Below are 19,999 nucleotides of genomic sequence, written 5' to 3' on the forward strand. Positions count from 1 at the left end.
TTCTATCGCTACCCCTATTCATGTAGACTGGTCTGACCACCTCCTCATCCCATTCTATCTTCACCTATCACACTCTATAACTCTTGGCCAACCTAAGAGGGCTACCTCCTGGTTCTGTGACACTAAACATAATGACGTCGGTTCCCTCTGTGAATCAGCTTTGCTATCACTTCTAAGGCTAGACCCGAACCTAGATGTTGACGAACTCACCTCCCAATGCCTCACAGTCCTTGCAGTCGAAATCAATAACGTTGCTCCTCTTCGAAGCAAAAAGAAAAGGCCCACTCCCTCAGCACCTTGGTTCAACAAATCCCTCTATGAAGAAAGGAACACTTAAGCTTCCTGGAGAAACAATGGAGGCAAGCGCCCTCCACCGATAATTTGGTCACGCTTCGTTCAGCAAGATCCAAGTACCACAAGCACATCTTCCTTGGGAAAGCGTCACACATCAGAACCCTCCTTGACTCAGCCAAAAATAGACCCAAAAAACTATTCAATCTCATCAAGAATCCTAACTGCTCTCCCCCAACCTCCAAGTTGGAGGATTCTACAAAGAAAGCAGCGGATTTCACTATATTCTGTGACGAAAAAGTGAAATCCCCTGTGGATCGGGTCATTCATCCTACCCCTCCAGAGGAGCGCAAATCCTTAGCCATTTTACAGAACTTTGACCCCATCACTGAAGATGCCGTCCTCAATTGCATCCTCAAAACAAAGCCCTCCACCCATTCACTTGACCCCATCCCTAGTGCCATTGCCATTGACTTCTTTACCCATTCTCTTTCCTATTGGACCACTCTGGTCAACCTCTCCCTCTGTCAAGGCTCCCTTCCTGTCTCCTACAAAACTGGGCAGGTCACCCCCCCCGCTTAAAAAACCCACTGCTGATACGAATGACCTCAACAACTTCCGCCCCATCACTAACTTACACTTTCTTGCGAACATCACAGAAAGATGTGTAGCGAAACAACTCTCTCGTTGTATCAAGGACAATGTTCTTCTTGACAATTTTCAGTCCGTCTTCATCCAAAACTGCAGCCCTAAAACAACCTTGCTGCAAGTGATTGATGACGTGCTGCGGATACTCGATTCGGCGGGGGGGGTCTTGTCTTCTAATTCTCCTTGACCTTTCTGCAGTCTTTGACACTGTCAATCACAACACTCTCCTCAACACTCTTCAACAGAGAATGGGCATGGAGGGCACTGTGCTTAAATGGTTTGCTTCCTTCCTCTCTGATAGATCCCAAATGATCAAAATAGCGAACAGTCTTTCATCTCCTTTGGCGGTAGGTCAAGGTGTTCCTGAAGGCTCTATACTTACTTGCACCCACATTGTTCAATCTCTATTTAGAACCACTGGGAAATCTCCTAAGTAAATCCGGGATCCACTTTCACCTCTATGCAGTTGACACTCAAATCTGCCTCAAGGTTCCCTCCACTCTCGATCTCTCAATCCTAAGCTCTACTCTCGATGCCATTCAAAACTGGATGTCAACTCATCAACTGATTCTCAATCCCTCCAAAACTGAATTCCTCCTCCTCTCCTCCTCACTTTCTCTTCCCCCGGTTCAATCATGGATGGATCAGATGAATCTACTTAACAATAAACCCATCATTGTCGACAGCACAAAATCCCTTGGTGTCATACTCGATAAAAAACTCAATCTAATCTCCCACATCAATTCCATTGCAAAGTCTGCTCGATACCAACTGCGCGTTCTTTGGGGAATTCGACGCTTCTTCCCGGAGCAAGACCTTAAAACCCTGGTCCAATTGCTGGTCCTCTCCAGACTGGACTACTGCAATTCTCTTCTTACTGGCCTCCCTAAATCCCACCTGTCCCCCCCTTAAATCTGTTCTCCATTCAGCAGCTCGTTTCATTTATGGGGCCAAATTAAGCGACCACATCACACCATGTTATCCACCCTCCGCTGGCTTCCCATTGAGGCAAGATCTATCTACAAGACTGCCTGTATCACCCACAAATCCTTGCACTCCTCCTCTCCTCGCTACCTGGCGAATTAACTGAAACTCTCTGAAGGCTCTAGGCCATCACTTCATGTGGAAAACTTACTGCTTGAACCTCCCACTTTCAAGAACGAAAGATCGATGGCCCAATCCTTTTCAGGCAACGCAGTGAGAATCTGGAACTCACTTTCGCCTCAGCTCCAAACCACCACCTCCTCCCAGGCCTTCAAAACTGACCTCAAATCTCTCCTCCTTCAAAGACACTTCCAAATTTAATTTACGCCCTCTCTATTATCTGAAGGATAACCTTCCATCATAGAAAACTCTACCTTCCATGACTATGGAAGTGCCTTCCCAGTGTTCTTGTGGTTTGAGTGTCTGCCATTTATTGCAGTATTATCCTTCTACCTGTGTTTGGTACTCTTTTGTAACATGCACACGTCACTTTTCTCTTGTAACACACTGTTTGCTACCTTTTACATTTTGTTTGCTTTAGATACTTCCACAAGTGCCACCATTGCCTACTTGACGTTTGTTCTTGTGTTTGAGTGTCTGCCATTTATTGCAGTATTATACCTCTACTTGTACGTTGTACGCTTTTGTAACTTGCACTCATATATCACTTTTCCCTCCTGTAATGTACCGTTTGCTAACTCTTGGATTTTGTTTGCTCACAATTGTCACTTTTGCCTCATGTAACTTAACGTTTGCTTTTGTAATTTGTTCACTTGTAATTTTCTCCTCATGTATCTTACTGTTTCTAATGTGAATTGCTCTGAATTAAGAGAAGCATGCAATTTAGAGTAGTCTATATATACAGCAGGCATGGAAAAGGTAGAAGGGGAAGAGAGGGGCATTCAAAATTAATATGGGAGGAAAAAAATTATAGTTTAACTCAAGGTTTTTGTTCTTGCAGGGTTTTAGGAATATAGCCCAGGAAATTTTACGTGGCATGCAGTCTGTGGATATAAACCTGTAGAACGAAACACATTTTAAATTGAACTGTTAAGGAATGTGACTTCAAACAGTCTTTCTGCAGACACTCTATCTTTCTAGAGGTGGCAGATACTTGCCTCGCTGCAAAAAGCAACCCAAGTGCTTGTTGAGACCCCTTTATGAGTTACAGCCAAGCAGTGACATTTAAGGATATCCAAGTACCTGTAATTACCATCTGACTTTGACAACACCACTGAGAAAGCTCTTGTGCACACAACCCAACTGTAGGTGTAAGTACTTGCCAACCCAGAAAGGACACATGTGTGATCCCACCACAGCAATAAATTGAATATAATGAAATATTGTTACAGTGTATGCATCCAAATAATTTTACTATACAAACTACATATATAAACATGTTATGTAAACACCTGCCAACTTAATATATAGCAAGGCAGTTGATAAACATGTTGACATGTTGCAGCAATCATCATTAGTAAATTCAGTGCATAGTTTTATATGACCTATTCATTATCCGCATCAGAAGGGTGTGGGAAAGTGCTTTCCCCAACACACCCTGAAGAGCACCTGACCACATAGACCAGACACCATGGTCCGCAGAATGAATGTGACTTGTGGTCAAACCATGAGTCTCCAGCATTACCCTTGACAAGTATGTGTCTACTATAACTTCTTTGTTCAATTTGCATAAGTCAATACACAGCCTGATGTTCCTCTCACCCACCTCCTGGTTTTTGGGAGGAAATTATTCAGTTATCTCCACAGCTTCTATTATACATTGGGCCTTATTTATGAAGGCCTTGCGTCAGTTTTGCGCCGCCGGTGCGTCACTTTTTGTGACACACCAGCGGTGTAAAAAATGCGCCTCATTGCGCCATATTTAAAAAGTGACGCATCTAGGTAGATGCGTCACTTTTTAAACCCCTGCGCCTCATTATACCTGCGTCAGGTATAATGTATACAGAGGGGGCGTTCCCCCGCAAAAAGCCTCGTAATAGTGACGCAGTGAAATCTATGAGATTTCACGGCGTCACTTTTAGGACGCTGTTGCGTCAAAATCTTGCGCCTGCCTCACAGCAGGCGTAAGACTGACGCAAGCCCTTTCACATGGGGCTTTCCCCATGTGAAAGGACGCATTGCTGGAGTTGCGTCACTTTTGTGACACTCCAGCAATGCGTCACTTTTGCACTTACAGATACGTCAGAAATACTGACGTATCTGTCACTCCTTGCGACATGATGCGTCATATATTAAATATGACGCATCAGGAATGTCGTAAGGAGTGCGCAGTGAAAAATGACGCATCGCTGTTTTCGCGCAGCGATGCGTAACTTTTCATAAATGAGGCCCATTATACCTGACGCAGGTGTTTAAAAAGTGACGCATCTACCTAGATGCGTCACTTTTTAAATATGGCGCAATGAGGCACATTTTTTACACCGCTGGTGCGTCACAAAAAGTGACGCACCGGCGGCGCAAAACTGACGTAAGGCCTTCATAAATAAGGCCCTATGTATCCAGAACATGGGCTTGAAGCACCTCTCATGTTTTCTATTGGCTCCTGTTAATGCCCTTTGTAAATGGCTGCTAGTTATTGGTGAATATGGTTAATTTGTACCACCTTTTGCTGTTTTGGACCCTCCCAGCAGACTACCCCTTTTAAATGTGTTCCTACTTTTTTTTAAATATAGGTTTGATTGTCACTAGTTTCGTTTTGTTTGGCTCTAGAGCTCACTCCGGCCTGGGCAGCAGAGAGCACGGATAGGAGGCTGCTGGGGCGCACAGCGTCACTCTGTGCAGGCTCCTCGCCGCACTGCAACAAAAGTTCTGTGGGATGGCTGCTCAGCCACGGAGGGCATTTCTCTCCTCCTCGAGCATACAATTAGTAAGGTCAAGTAGCTTCCCAGTTAGCATCAGGATAGAGGTATTCTAAGGGTTTGATCAGTAGTGTCTTCCTGGACTATTATTGACTCTTGCCGGCGGTAAGCGTTACTCTTTTCCTGACAATTGCTCACCAAACAGTATCCGTATTTCTTTTTTTACTGCGTGGATTTTTAATCATCGCTGTGCTTCCTATGGGATTCTTCAGGATTGCAGGGTGCAGTACCTTATGTGGCTAACAGAAGCCCCTGGAGAATTCCAGAGGGACACCTAGTAATAACCTATGGGACTGCACCCTGCAATCTTGAAGAATCCCATAGGAAGTGCAACGATGATTAAAAAGCCAAGCAGTATAAAACGAAATACAGATACTGTTTGGTGAGCATTGTGTCAGGAAAAGAGAAACCACTTTTGCTGAAAATTTGATCTTTTTCTGACATTTTCTATTTTAAAGTTCAGCTTCAGGGTGGAGAAAAAAAGGTTAAAAATACAAAAAATAAATAAAAAACGAAAAAAAGCAAGACAAATTCCCCCAAAGTGTCCAGATTGGTTTTATTCACACACACACACACACACATTAGCACCACTTTATAGAATTTGCCAGGGAAGCGCTACTTTCGTTTTCTCGTCTTTCTATGAACAACATTGTGCCCCTGGGTGGGAAAGATTCAACATTCCTGGAGTTACTGCAATACCTGGTTGATGCGTAGAGTGGAAAAGGTTTAAAGTAATGCTTATCAGCTCTTTTCCTTTTTTTAGGTTATAAAATGTGTCCTGCGGCTCTGTGTTCAGGGATGTGGTCTTTTTAAACCATACTGCTTATGTTTTGTAGGGGTATAAGCAATGGACATTGAAACGAGACTCTTCCAAACCCTGTAGTCATGTCCTTAACTTTTCAGGCAAAAACAGTCATTGATTTCTGAATAATAGGTGTTAAAGCGTTAAGGTAACAATGATGTTCTGCTTACATTTCACATGCTTTACTTAATCTTGCACTCCCTATGAGTGTTTGCTTTTTCCAGGATTTTGTTACTTTTTTTTTTCAGCCAGCATATTACTCTTCCCTCATAACTTATTTCCCATTTTCTGGTTCTCCACCACCGCAAGGTCATATGAATGGCAATAGCGCTATGGAAATCTGATCACTCCACTGCAAATAAAAAAAGAAAAGTAAAAATATTGTAACTCTAACTTTCACAAATACAAGACCAATTGCATTGCAAATGCTTGTAAAGGTTAGAGGAGCACTATACCAAATTTGTGGATCATGTTGCTCAGAGGAACCGAGTATTGAGGAAAAGGATGATGAGAGGAACTAGATTGTTTGGTCGGTAGAGTGTGAAGGGGTATATGGTGATATTAAGAGGCACATTTTGTGAGCTGATGCTTTAAAACCTTTAAGTCCCAAGCATGAGATTGTAATTGTGGTGGAAGTAATATTGTGTGTGTCTTGGGCCTTGTGAAAATGCAAGTTAGGCAAAAATCAATCAATCAATCAATCAATCAATCAATCAATCAAAGCATTTATATAGCGCACTACTCACCCGGAGGGTCTCAAGGCGCTAGGGGTGGGGGGGTCCGCTACTGCTCGAACAGCCAGGTCTTGAGCTGCTTCCTGAAGGCCAGGTGGTCCTGGGTCAGGCGGAGGTGGGTCGGGAGGGAGTTCCAAGTCTTGGCGGCCAGGTAGGAGAAGGACCTTCCTCCTGTGGTGGCTCTTCGGATGCGGGGGACGGTGGCGAGGGCGTGGCCGGTCGATCGAAGCTGCCGTGTGGGAGCGTAGAAGTTGAGGCGGCTGTTGAGGTATCCTGGACCTTGGTTGTGTAGGGCTTTGTGTGCGTGGGCAAGGAGACGGAAGGTGATTCTCTTGTTGACCGGGAGCCAGTGCAGATCTCTCAGGTGTCCGGAGATGTGGCTGCGACGGGGGATGTCCAGGATGAGTCGTGCTGAGGCGTTCTGGATCCGCTGGAGTCTCTTCTGGAGTTTGGCGGTGGTTCCGGCGTAGAGGGAGTTGCCGTAGTCCAGACGGCTGGTGACGAGGGCCTGGGTGACCGTCTTCCTGGTCTCGGTGGGGATCCACCGGAAGATCTTACGTAGCATGCGCAGGATGTTGAAGCATGACGAGGAGACGGTGTTGACTTGTCTGGTCATGGAGAGGGAGGAGTCCAAGATGAAGCCCAGGTTGCGTGCGTGGTCTGTTGGTTTTGGTGCTCTGCCCAGGGCGGGAGGCCACCAGGAGTCGTCCCAGGAGGAGGGTGAAGATCCCAGGATGAGGACTTCCGTCTTGTCCGAGTTCAGTTTCAGGCGGCTGTTCATCATCCACTTGGCTACGTCTGTCATCCCTTCGTGTAGGTTGGCTCTGGCGGTGGCGGGGTTGTTGGTGAGGGAGAGGATCAGCTGGGTGTCGTCGGCGTAGGAGATGATGTTGAGGTTGTGTTGGCGTGCGATGGCTGCGAGGGGGCTCATGTAGACGTTGAAGAGGGTTGGGCTGAGGGAGGAGCTTTGAGGAACGCCGCAGATGACTTCGGTGGCTTCTGATCTGAACGGGGGGAGGCGGACTCTCTGTGTCCTTCCGGCGAGGAACGAGATGATCCATTCCAATGCCTTCTCCTGGATTCCGACGTTGCTGAGGTGCTGCACTAGGGTACGGTGGCAGACAGTGTTGAAGGCCGCGGAGAGGTCTAGGAGGATGAGGGCCGCTGTTTCTCCGTTGTCGAGCAGGGCTCGGATGTCGTCGGTGTCTGCGATCAGGGCGGTCTCGGTGCTGTGGTTGGCCCGGAAGCCAGACTGCGAGAGGTCAAGGGATCCGTTCGCCTCGAGGAAGGAGGCCAGCTGCTTGTTGACGGTCTTCTCGATGACTTTTGCAGGAAACGGGAGCAGCGAGATGGGGCGGTAGTTCTTGAGGTCGGTGGGGTCAGCTGATGGCTTCTTTAGTAGAGCGCTGAGTTCGGCGTGTTTCCAACTCTCCGGGAAGGTAGCGGTGTCGAAGGAGGTGTTGATGATGTCCCGCAGGTGGGGTGGGGTGCGATGACAGCGTCGGCCTTGTTGAAGACGTGGTGAGGGCAGGGGTCGGTCGGAGATCCGGAGTGGATGGAGTTCATCGTGCAGATGGTGTCTTCGGTGCTGATCGGGGTCCATGCGCGGAGGGTGGTGGATGGGGGAGGTGGTTCAGTCATGGCGTGCATCGGTTGGGTGCTGAAGCTGTTGTGTATGTCCGCGATCTTGTTGTGGAAGTAGGAGGCGAGGGAGTTGCAGAGGTCTTGCGAAGGGGTGATGTTGTTGTTCCCGGCATTGGGGTTGGAGAGCTCTTTAACGATGTTGAAGAGTTCCTTGCTGTTGTGTGCGTTGTTGTCCAGTCGTTCTTTGAATGCAGTTTTCTTGGTGGCGTGGATCAGTTGGTGGTGTTTTCGGGTGGCGAGCTTGAGGGCAGTCATGTTGTTCGGTGTTGGGTCTCTGCGCCAGGCTTTCTCGAGTGCTCGGCAGTTCTTCTTGGAGCTCTTGAGTTCATCTGTGAACCATGGGGCTTTCTTGCTGCTGGGTCTGCTAGGCGGTGTCTTCAGAGGGGCGAGGTCGTCTGCGCAGTTGCTGATCCACTTTGTGAGGTTGGTGGCCGCCAGGCTTGGGTTTGTTGCGCTGGTGGGGGGGTTCATGCTCATGGAAGTCGCGAGCTGGTCGGCTGTCATCTTGTTCCAGCTTCTGCGTGCAACCTGTTGCCTGTGGTGGTGGATCGTGGTCCTTCTGAAGCTGAAGTGCACGCAGCTGTGGTCCGTCCAGTGGAGTCCGGTGGCGTGGCTGAAGGCGATGTCCTTGCTGGATGAGAACACGGGGTCGAGTGTGTGTCCGGCGTAGTGGGTGGGGGTGGTCACCAGCTGCTTGAGACCGAGGTTGGCGAGGTTGTCCAGCAGGGTGGTGGTGTTGCGGTCGTTGTTGTTCTCCAGGTGGAAGTTGAGGTCCCCGAGGAGGATGTAGTCAGCGGAGGGGAGGGCGTGCGGGCTGATGAAGTCGGCGATGTCTTCACTGAATTGTGTGCGTGGTCCCGGGGTCTGTAGACGAGAGTGCCTCTGAGGGTGGTCTTGGGGTTGATGTGGACCTGGATGTGCAGGTGTTCGGCGGGTGCGAGGGTGTCGTCGGTGTTGGTCGTGATGCGGATGGTGTTCCTGTGGATGATGGCGATGCCTCCTCCTGTCTGGTTGACGCGGAGAGAGAATAGCATTATTTAGCCTATGCATCAAGAATGACTAAATGAGCTCAGAGTAGCTATTTAGTTGTTGAGAAGAAGGTATAAGATTAGGATCTGTCTCTACAATAAGGAAGTTGTCAGATCTTGTTCAGTGGGCCCAGAGGCAAGCAGGTTCTACTGGCCTCAGCCAGGGTTGGTGTAGTTTGCCTGTGATGTCCTATGGTTTGTTCAACTATGACTTTGCAAAACTGTGAAGTACAACTGTTTCGCACTTGACTCTCAATGATAGTGATGGCGAGGAGTCATCTGCTTCTTAGGGCTGCAGTGTGGGGGTGCATCAAGCTTAGAAGTCAAAAGTCAACCAGAAGTGCAATAACTGATTTTCCATTCCAGTGTTTGTCTTTTGATAAAAGAAAGTACTTTAATACACTTGAAAATTAAATACTACACATTACAACAAAATACAGTTATGAATAAAAATGTATATAAATCACTTCTCAGGGTTAAAGGTTCACCTTGCTCCAGCCACCTTCCATTATCTCTAGGGTACTATGTGGTAGGCTTTCAAGAATAGATGCAATGCTTCCCCTCTAATGCAGGGTTTGTGTGTTCAGTCTTTACAGAATCAATTTTGCTCACCTCGCTATGTATAAGTCTTCTTGACTAACGTTGGTCAGCCTGCAGCATGCATCCGTTCCCTCCTCCAGGAGAAAGTCACCGGCTGCGAGTGTGTCGACACACTGGCCCAGGAGCAGTGGATGTGGGGGCCGCACATCATAATCTTGCTCACAGTGGCTGGTGGGGTTGCAGCTGGTCTTCACAGGTTGCTGTACCTATTCCGGGCAGCAAGTGAATCAACAGGGCAGAAGTCACAAGTCCTCTGCTGGTGGTGGTGCATCCTCGATGTTGGTGTCAGCAGCTGAGAATGTGCAGGTCTGGTAGGTCGATGCGGCAATGTAGTCGACTGCAGTCAGACTTCTGCAGATTAGCAGCTCCGAGGCACAACTAGTTTCAGTTTGCGGCATCACAGTTCAGGCACACTTCCAGTCTGCGACATACTACTCACGATCAGGGTTGTAATGGTGCTGTGAGTTGGCTTTTTTCCAACTACACCCCAGTAATGTGCCTGTGGCCAACACTCCATTCCGCCCGCCTTCCACATTCTCTCCTTCAGCAGGAATGATCCCTCCTGAAGTGACTACTTTCGAGAAGCTTGTACTAGCAGACCTTGATACCCTTGAGAAAACTAAGGTGTTCATTCCATACAATATATCCATTGATGAAAAGAAGGCTATTTCAACACTAAAAACCAATAAAAATCTTGTCATAAAAAGCGCAGACAAAGGTGGTGGAATTGTCCTCCAAGAGATAGACAATTATAAACTTGAAATTCTGCGTCAATTGAACAACCCTGATCATTATCAGAAACTGCCAGGTAACCCCACCAAACAAATCCAAGACATTATAAGTAAAATCACATCAAAAGCATTACGTGATGGCTTCCTCAATAAAAAAGAATTCCACTTCCTTAACACTAAGTCACCACGTATTCCGGTAATATATACATTACCGAAGATACACAAGAACTCACAAAACCCGCGAGGTCGACCTATTGTGTCAGCTTGTGGTTCGGTTCTAGAGCCTTTAGGAACATACGTGGATTTTTTTATTAAAGAATTCGTGCAATCCACCAAGTGCTATGTGCGCGATAGTATGCAGATGATAAATTTAGTTGAAAATCTTGATTTTGATCCCCATCTTGAGACATTGTGTACAATGGATGTGGAATCATTGTATACAAATATCCCGCAAGTCACAGCATTACTTACCATTCAGAAGGTTCTTGACACACGACCTCGTCCCCATAGAGTGCCGACTCTGTTCATTTTACAGCTACTCGAACTCTGCCTTACTAGGAATTTTTTCCTCTTTAATGACACCTATTACCAACAGATCAAGGGGACCAGCATGGGGGCTATTTTTGCTCCGAACCTGGCCATACTTTTTATGGACCTACTTGAGACTGGTTCTATTTTGTCAGATTCCAACCCCTTCTACTCCGGGATCCAGGTGTGGAGGCGTTATATAGACGACATTTTTATGATCTGGAGCCTACCAATTGAAACACTCACCCAGTTCCTCCACTGGCTAAACAACAATTGTTGTGGCCTGACGTTTACACTAACGTGGGACAAAGAATCTATACCCTTCCTTGATCTTACCATATACCACTCTGAAGGCAAGCTCCTCACGAAGCTGTTCAGAAAACCGACGGAGAGAAATACCCTCTTAAGCTATAAGAGTAACCACCCAAGAGCTTTGAGGGATGCATTACCCTACTCGCAATTTCTTAGAATTAGAAGAAACTGCTCATGTAGAGAGGACTATTTCAGGGAATCCGCAACCCTCTCAAATAAATTGAAAGACAGGGGCTACCCTAAAAGGATCATAAAACAATCCCTAAAGCGTGCATGGTATTGCCCAAGGGAGGTGTTACTATCCCCCAAGGATAAAACCCAGAAAGAGATTGTTGCATGTGTAACAACCTTCTCACCTATCTCCAACAGAATTAGGAAGTCAGTATTAAAACATTGGCCAACGCTAAATGTAGGTACCCTAACTATTGAAAAACCACTTTTTGCTTTCAAAAAGAGTAAAAATCTAAGGGACCATCTTGTAAGAGCGGCATTACCTTCGCCAGCCCAAAATCCCACTATTGACCTACTGTGGGGGCTACCCCCTATTATAGGACATGTTAAGTGTGGTAGTTGTAACGTCTGCGACTTCACGGTGGAGGGTAAAGATTTCACCCACAATAGTATCACGTATGAGAGGCGTTCATTGTCAAACTGTAATACGCAGAACGTGATTTACACTATTGAATGTCCATGTCCTAAAATGTATGTGGGGCAGACCACACAGAAAGTGAAGACCCGCATCTGCCAACATCGGAGTAAAATCAGGTGCCACACCGTCAATGGACCACTTGTGGATCACTACAATGAAGCAGGGCACAATGAGAATGACATCAAATGGACTGTGTTGAAAGTCGTCAAACCACCACCAAGAGGCGGCAACCTGACTCAGATGCTCAATAGAGAGGAGCTGAGGATTATGATCCAATTTAACACCATCCGCGATGGTCTAAATCGCGCTGAGGACTGGACAACATTATTGTGAATGGTCTAATTTGAAAATTCAGAAATCTCCATGGACTGGACATTATGTATTTGTGAATGAGAAAATGAGTTTGCCCTACTGGCTATTAATTCTTTATATATGAAAATTAATGAACTGTATCTAATGTAAATATCTTATGTTTAAATTTTTAATCACTCTATCACTGTGCCGATAACTATAATCACTTGTGCACAATTCCACGCTCTAAACCCTTGTTGCAGCATATCCCAATGAACATTACCCCACTCCAAGATGGCGCCCATGTGCGTCTAGTCCTTTTTCCATTTTTTATGTTGCACGCTTATCTAGCGTTCTGACCGTCTGGCCCCAGTGACTGCGACTCGGCAGAGCACCCAGGGACCACAGACACCACGGAGGCATCGCCTCCCACTGGTAAGCAGATTGACTGATTAGCGATTAACGCTATACTGGCCCCCCACATTCTTAAACTAAAACTGAGTTTTTATTGTAGACTCGTTTTGAGTAATACCGGACCTATCAGGCCGATCCCCTCCGTAAGGTAAGCTCGCCTTCTCCCCCTTTTTATAAAAACGGCTGTCTTGGTTGCAAATCCTTTGACTGATAGCAGCCCCTTTAAACATTTATCCCATAGATAATTTTACCTTAACGGAAATGAGGTGGACATAACGGTACGACCTGTACCATACAGGTAATAGTCCTTGCTGCTGCACGTGATCTTTGAATCTTATGCACATGAACCCCCAGCGCTCATAAATGGCTTACCACTTGTTATCCCCCTCCAGGCGAATATCAATATCAAAACGAGGACCCATTTATTAAAATCCCTGAAAACCCCCCGACCCATATGGGTAAGTGGTCACTCTAAGAGGTGCTGAATGTGTGAGCACGAATATGCATGACACAAAAGCTGATATAAAAGCGGACAAGAGTGCACCCAAACGCTGAATAAGTGCGGACGTTGAGCGTAATTGGCTCAGTAATATGTATATAATTCTAAATGAAATTGTTAATCGCAGTGAAGTATGTTCTCCCGCACACACATGTCACGCACCTCACCACTTGTATGACTCAAGGCTAGTGACACGGACTGCAGTAATCACGTGTTCCAAGGCTAATGATACCACTTGCATGATTTAACGAACACGATAAGTCGGTTCCGATTATAGTGCATTGTCAGTTCTTTCAGAGTACAATTAAGTGGTTTATTTATTTATTTCTTATTTATTCCTTCTTTCTTTTGTTTCCCAACCTTTCTCCTTATTCCTTGTTCCTATTAGGCGGTTGTGTGGTTAACTTTTTATACCAGGCAAGCAAATGTATGTATTGTTAGTCCTGATGATGGTCCCGCAACATTGAGCATATGGGATCGAAACGTCGACTTGTTTTAAGTGTTTTCACAGCCCTACTATTATGTCTGATTTATGCTGTGTCTAGCACTTTTATTGGCACTACTTTCAATGTCTACTGAATTATAAGTGGCCAATTATGCTCCTTCTTGCCTAAAAAACTCCCCTGTTTGTTCCTGGAAACGGTACAGGACTGTGCCCTTCCACACCCCAATATTTGTCTCATTGTAAAAAATAAACTACCCTGTCCGGCTGGACAGTGGCCAATATAGTTCCCATTGTGGACTATTGTTTATCATATTTTGAATTTATATATTCTTGGGGACCACTGTTGTTTCTAGACTATACTTCAGGATAGCATCATTAGCTAGCCACTTGAGAGCGACAACAGTCCAATCTAGGAGCATGACGTACACTTTCTCATGATACTCTAGTGAGTGGACTCTCTGCCCTAGGGTCATCTTCTCCTGGTCACCCTGACCCTGTTCAGATTGACTTGCTTATTCCTGCTTTTTCTCAGGCAGGTTAGCTTCCAGACACTTTAGTTCCTCTAGACAGCTCTTCCTTCCAGATCAGACTCCAGATGATCTCCCTCACCTCTGCAAAACTGCCTGTCAGCAGACACCAGCTTTGGTTGCATAGCAGTCTTCGTGTGATCTGTGCAGCATCCACTTCCTTAGTAAGAGAGAACTTAGAATTGGAACAACAAGTGGGCCAGCTCCTCCGACTTTTCTATAGGTAAAGCATACAGGCGATGTGTATTCTTCATCTGCACTTTCAGAACTGGCTTGCATTGGATCTTCTTTCATGTGCCCTTTCCAAACTGGCTTCTAGACACAGCCTTTGTGTAGACTGATGCTCCTCACAGCAGGTCCATCTCTAGTTTGGAGCACCCACAACAGATGCACAAAGGAGTATTCTACATCTCGCTATGAATCCTCACAGTGATTAGGAAGAGGGGTACTGGGACTCTTGTTTCTGGGAGCAATCTACTCTTGATGCTCCTGTGCTGAAAGTTAATAATGGCTTTTCAGAATCTCACTTGCCGCCAATTCTCAAGCTCCATATGTGGGTCCACGAGGCAAGCAGGGGCAGCTCGGCCTCAGCCACGGGGCTGTAGTTATTTGCCTCTTATGTCCCGGGGTCTGTCATACTGTGTCTCTGCAAAGGTTGAACAAGTACAACCCCTGCAACACTTGGCTGCCAGTTGGAGGGATGGCACACTGTCAGAGAAGTTTGAGGAAGGTAGTGTGTGGGGGAATGTATCTTAGAACTCGCGTCACCTAGCAGAGCAATTATTGATTGTCCAATCTTGTCTTTTAATAAAAGCAAGTACTTTAATACACTTGAAAGTGAAATACTACACACTATAAAATGCTGTTACACTTAAGTACTGGCGCAGGGCCAATCTACCCCGGGCTCAAGGTTCCCCTTGCTCTCCCCTCAACTTCCTCTATCTGTAAGGTAAGCTTGTGGAAGGCTTTTAGGCACAGGTTCAGTGCTATCCCTCTCATGCAGAGTTTATTATTGTTTAAAGTCTCACAGTTACTTTTCTCACCAAATGTGAGCTCTATTGGCTGGTCATAGTCTGGCGCAGCATGCATCTGCTCCCTCCTCTGGGAGAAATGCACAGCGGCAGCAAGTGTGTCAGCACTACGGCCCAGGCCCTGGCCCATGAGCCGCATATGAGCGGGTCGCACCTCAAAGGCTTGCTAGCAACTACTGCTGCTAATGGCCTCTGCAGAGTTGCAGGCCTTCTCCAGGGAACAGGTGAGAGTTAGCAGGGATCTGAGGTCACAAGTCAATGCAGGCTCTCTGCAGGCAGTTGTGCAGCTCCAACACTAAATGCTCGATGTTGGGACAGTGGCTATGGCTGGTCCAATAGATCAATGCAGCGATGCAATTTGCATTGGGCATGCTTCTGACTTGCAGCAAAGTTGGACGGTTTGAGTTACAAATAATTTCAGTTCAGAGCAATGCAGTGCGTTGAAGCACATTTCTGGTCAGAGGCAAAGGGTAATTGCGTTCAGGTTTGCAACAGCGCTTCCGTTCAAGCACACTTCTGTATAGTACCAGGGGCTAGAGAGAGACAGCTCTGTGATCCAGGAGTACTCTGATCACTCTCATGTGATTCTCTGGTGGACGGACCATCCGCTCCATAGTCATCTGCTTGTGTTTACCCTGGCATTAAGCTCCTTCCTGTGGGATTGGCTCACTCCTTCCTGCTTCTTCTCAGGCAGGTAAGTTTTCAGGTGCTTCAGGACAAGGAGACAGCCCTTCCTTCTAGGCGAGACTCCAAGTAAAGTCACCTTACCTCTGGGAAGATGGCCATCAGCAGACACCAGCTCTACGAACTCTGTGGAGCACCGATTTGCCTGTTCCGTCAGAACTAATTTGTGTTGGTTCTTCTTTCATGTGTACTTTCTAGGCACAGCTTTTTGTAAAACAATGCTCTTCACAGCTGGGCATCCTCAGTTTGGAGAAACCACAACAAAGGTAAAAAAAGGTATGACCATTTTGCACCTGGCTATCAACCTCATACTTCAAAGTGTTCAGGAATAGAGACAAAAAGCTGGTATCACTTAAGGGACCTGTCATACTCTGAATAAAAGAGACTGCAGTCCCATCCCTCACCCCACCATTTACAAAATAGATTTTTTTCCTTTTCCCACTTCCTTAGGGTATGGTGTATAGGTGTGGCACATAACAACCCCTACTTAAGAGTGTCTCGTACTTTTGAGGGGTACTCTATGATTTGTTGAAGTCTTTCAGCATCTCCTTGATGTTCCAGATATTCTCACTGTGGGTAAAGTATATAAGACATAAATCTTCAGCTACTGCAAAGCTCTGCACAGTGCTAGTCTCACTTTCTGTGATGAATATTTAAGCTTTGATTGGATTTCTTTTTGTATCAGATGCAGGTTTCAACAATTCTTACTAGTGGAAGCGATGAAATTCCAAAATAGGTAAAGACGCGGGTCTTTGTTGAAGTCAGTTTCTGCCTGGGCTTCAATTGCAGGAACTTGTATTTGTCCATGACATTCAAAGATGCTCCTCAGTCAATCACTGCAGATATGTGGAGACCATGGATCTGTATTTTGCTTCACAGTTGTGGTTGTTTCTCTTTGGTGGTTTTGTCAATGAAGGAAAGTAGAAAAATGTACTCATCATTTTGTTCATCTTCTGATATGCCTATGGGAGGAACACTGGGTTGAGAGTGTGATGAGGTTCTCTTTCAACTGACTTCATGGGTGTGGAATTCCAGCCCCGATTGTTTGAGCTGCTCCTCTGTGCCCCATACCACACTCTGCCAATGTGGCTTTGGCACCTGCATGAGTAGCAAATTGTTCCTTGAACAGAGCACTCTTAGCTTGGGATTTATTACCTTGCTTCCACTGTATCTGCATGCTGCTTTCTTGCTGGTACCACAACATTGTATATTTTTCTCACACCTGCCATATGGCCTGCTTCTGATGGCATCAACCAATTTGGTTAGATGGTTCTGGGATTGTCGGTTCCTGATTCCAGGATTGCTGCTTTAATGTTAGACAATCTATGTGTCAAAAGGAACTAGCTATACTGATGCTGCTCATGTAGTGTGTGTCAGAAAAACATATTAGCTTTAATGTAGGCCCTCACCCACCAACCTAGTTGGTGGCATGCTTCATCATCGGGCCCCACCTGAGGCACTGAGTGTGCCTTAGGTGTGCTGCAATGACTGTTTACAACGGAGCAGTTTGTGTTAAGTGAGTGTGCAGTGATGATGTGCAGAGTGGGGTTAAAAACTGTCCTAAGGGTCCCCGTATCCCGAGGGTTAATTTATTCGTGGGCCCTTGGCAGTATTAAAAGAAAGGCTAGTGGATGTGGTTGGAGAGACTTATGGTCTCCCACATCCTGTGTGGTCAACTAGTTTCAGCCAGGCCTCGTGTTAATTCTGGCTTTCTTCAGGACCTATATGCAAATGTGATTTAAAGAGAAGCTGCACATGATGTATATGTGTTCCAATGTGTAGCACACGCTAAGATGCTCTAGCTGGAAGAGGAGTATTTCCTCTCGAATTATACTCTCAGATTCTCGAAGGCAAACTTCATGAGTCCCTGGAGGGGGTCCGAGTAACAATAGCACTTGTGTGCTTTCTTGTGACCCGCTTCTTCATCTGTTGCGGCCGTACAAGGACTCCGTCCAGGTGTGAGCTCTGGTCGCTCCCATGATTTGTGTTGTGGGTCAATCAGCTTCGGAGTTGTGCCTGCTGTGACAGACCTTCTTTAAGGAGGAGAGTAGAAAGGAAGAAATGTACACTTCAAAAGAAGCAGAACTTCAACTATAACTTCAAACACTCAAACCCTAAAATCACATTTGGTGTCTGGAAAAGGACTATAAGAAAGGGCGGTTGAAAATCCAAAATCTGTCATCTGCCAAGTATGATGGGGTGTGTGAGGAGTGGCAGCTTTGCAAGACTTCTGCCTGTGTCCAGGACTGGGGACCATGGCTTGCTAGTCTCCCATATGGGTGAGGGGGCATCAACCAGGAAACCAAGACCACCTGCCCTGGAGACTAGAGCACCAGCACCTTCTTGATTGTTAAACCTGTGTGCCTTGTGAAGAAGAGTAGAGAGTTAGAGGGAGTGAGGTTCAGTGGGGATCCCTACCGAGAGGACACCCTGAGAGAGGCACGAGGAGAATGGCTGCCCACCCATCGGGTCATTGCCCATGTGATGGAGCAATCCAGAGACCCCCGTATGCCAGAAGTGGGCCACCGTGATCTAAGCCATGCAAGCATTGTTCTGCAGAAGTGCCAGGCCTGCGCCTCATCACTGCGGTGACCCCATATGCCAGAGGGGGCCTCTTTTGAACATAATTAGGTCAGGAGCGCAAGTCTTGTGTCTGCTGAGATTGGTGTAGCCATATGCCAGGAGGGGCCGCCATAGTGAGAAGCGATATCACCAGAGGAATTTGGGGCCGACCATGAGTTCCCATAGCAATCTCATATGCTACGAGTGGCTGCTGGTACCACCATGGTTATTGCCTAGGCAGAGAAGAGAATTGGTGTGACTGGCAGATCAAGCCGTCAACTGTGAACTGCACCTGGCAGATACTTTGAGGACTGCAAAGACGTTGCCATAGACAACACACCATCATTGGAACTTCAATTGGGAGCTGGAGGACAAACCCCATCCCCCTTTCTCTGTTAGGAGAGAATAGACTTACCTTGTGTCTGCTGAGTGGGAGCAGCTCTGATGAATGGAAAGAACCGGCAGCGCTGTTCGCAGGATGGAGTATGTGACTACTGAGTATTGCTGCATCTATTTATTATTTATTTTTTAAACTTATAAAGTACGCAGCTACCCTCAACGGCTGTGCCCCGGCGCTAAGGCCGGCGGCAGATGCGGGTACCAATCAAGGGCTAAGAGTTGGAAAACAGCCAGATCTTCAAATCGCTTCGAAAGATAGATTCAGATTCAGCCATCCGCAAGGACATTGGCAGGCTGTTCCAGGTTTTGGCCGTAATCACTGTGAAAGCTCTGCTACCTATTCTGGAGCGGCGAAAATGGGGAGTCACCAAGAGGCGGAGGTGGTTAGATCTGAGTGAGCGGTTAGACTGAGCATGCTTAAGTCGAGCTCTAAGGTAGGCTGGGCCCTGACCCTGCATTACTCTAAAAGCCAAAACCAGTGACTTAAACTGAATGTGTCTAATCACTGGAAACAAATGGGGCTTCTTCAGGTGGGGAGAGATCGAGTGGCGATATGGGATGTTATAGATCAGCCTGGCCGCTGCGTTCTGAACAATCTGCAAGCATTTGATCAGGTAAGCAGGAGCCCTAGCATACAGACTATTAACATAGTCCAGATGTGAGGTGATCAGGGCATGAACGACGGTCTGGTGAGATTCCCGAGGGAGAAAAGGGAGAATTTTTTGAATCATGTGCAATTTGCCGAAACACGCTGAGGAAACCTGGTTGATTTGAGATTTATAGGATAACTCGTTGTTGAACCAGAGTCCAAGATTCCTGGCTGAGTCCACAGGATCCAGAGGGGAGTTTAACTCCGATGGCCACCATAGTAGAAGCATAGGAGGTTTTTTTTAAATGAAAAAACAGCACCTTGGTTTTATCAGTTTGAGCCTGAGCATGTTTAATGCCATCCAGGTGGAGATGTTACACAAACAGCGTCTGAAATTAGAGAAGGCTGCTTCAGAGTGATCCTTAAATGAAAACACCAATTGTGTGTAGTCGGTATAGGAAATCACTGACACAACAAGATTCTACCACTGAGGCCAGAGGAGAGTGATATACATTAAAAAATAATGGGCTCAGCATGGAGCCCTGAGGTACTCTAAAGTGCAGTGGTTACTCCTCAAAACAAATGGCTGAAGGGAGTCCTGTTGAGTGCGGCCATTTAGGGAGGATCTGATCCAGGACAGAGGGGTACCCTGAATCCCAAGGCTGTAACGTTTCTCAAGCAAAATAGCATGAGAGAGACTGTATCAAATGCCACAGACAGGTCGAGGA

Source organism: Lissotriton vulgaris, chromosome 3_1 (genome assembly GCF_964263255.1).
Source record: "Lissotriton vulgaris chromosome 3_1, aLisVul1.2, whole genome shotgun sequence".
Taxonomy (NCBI): domain Eukaryota; kingdom Metazoa; phylum Chordata; class Amphibia; order Caudata; family Salamandridae; genus Lissotriton; species Lissotriton vulgaris.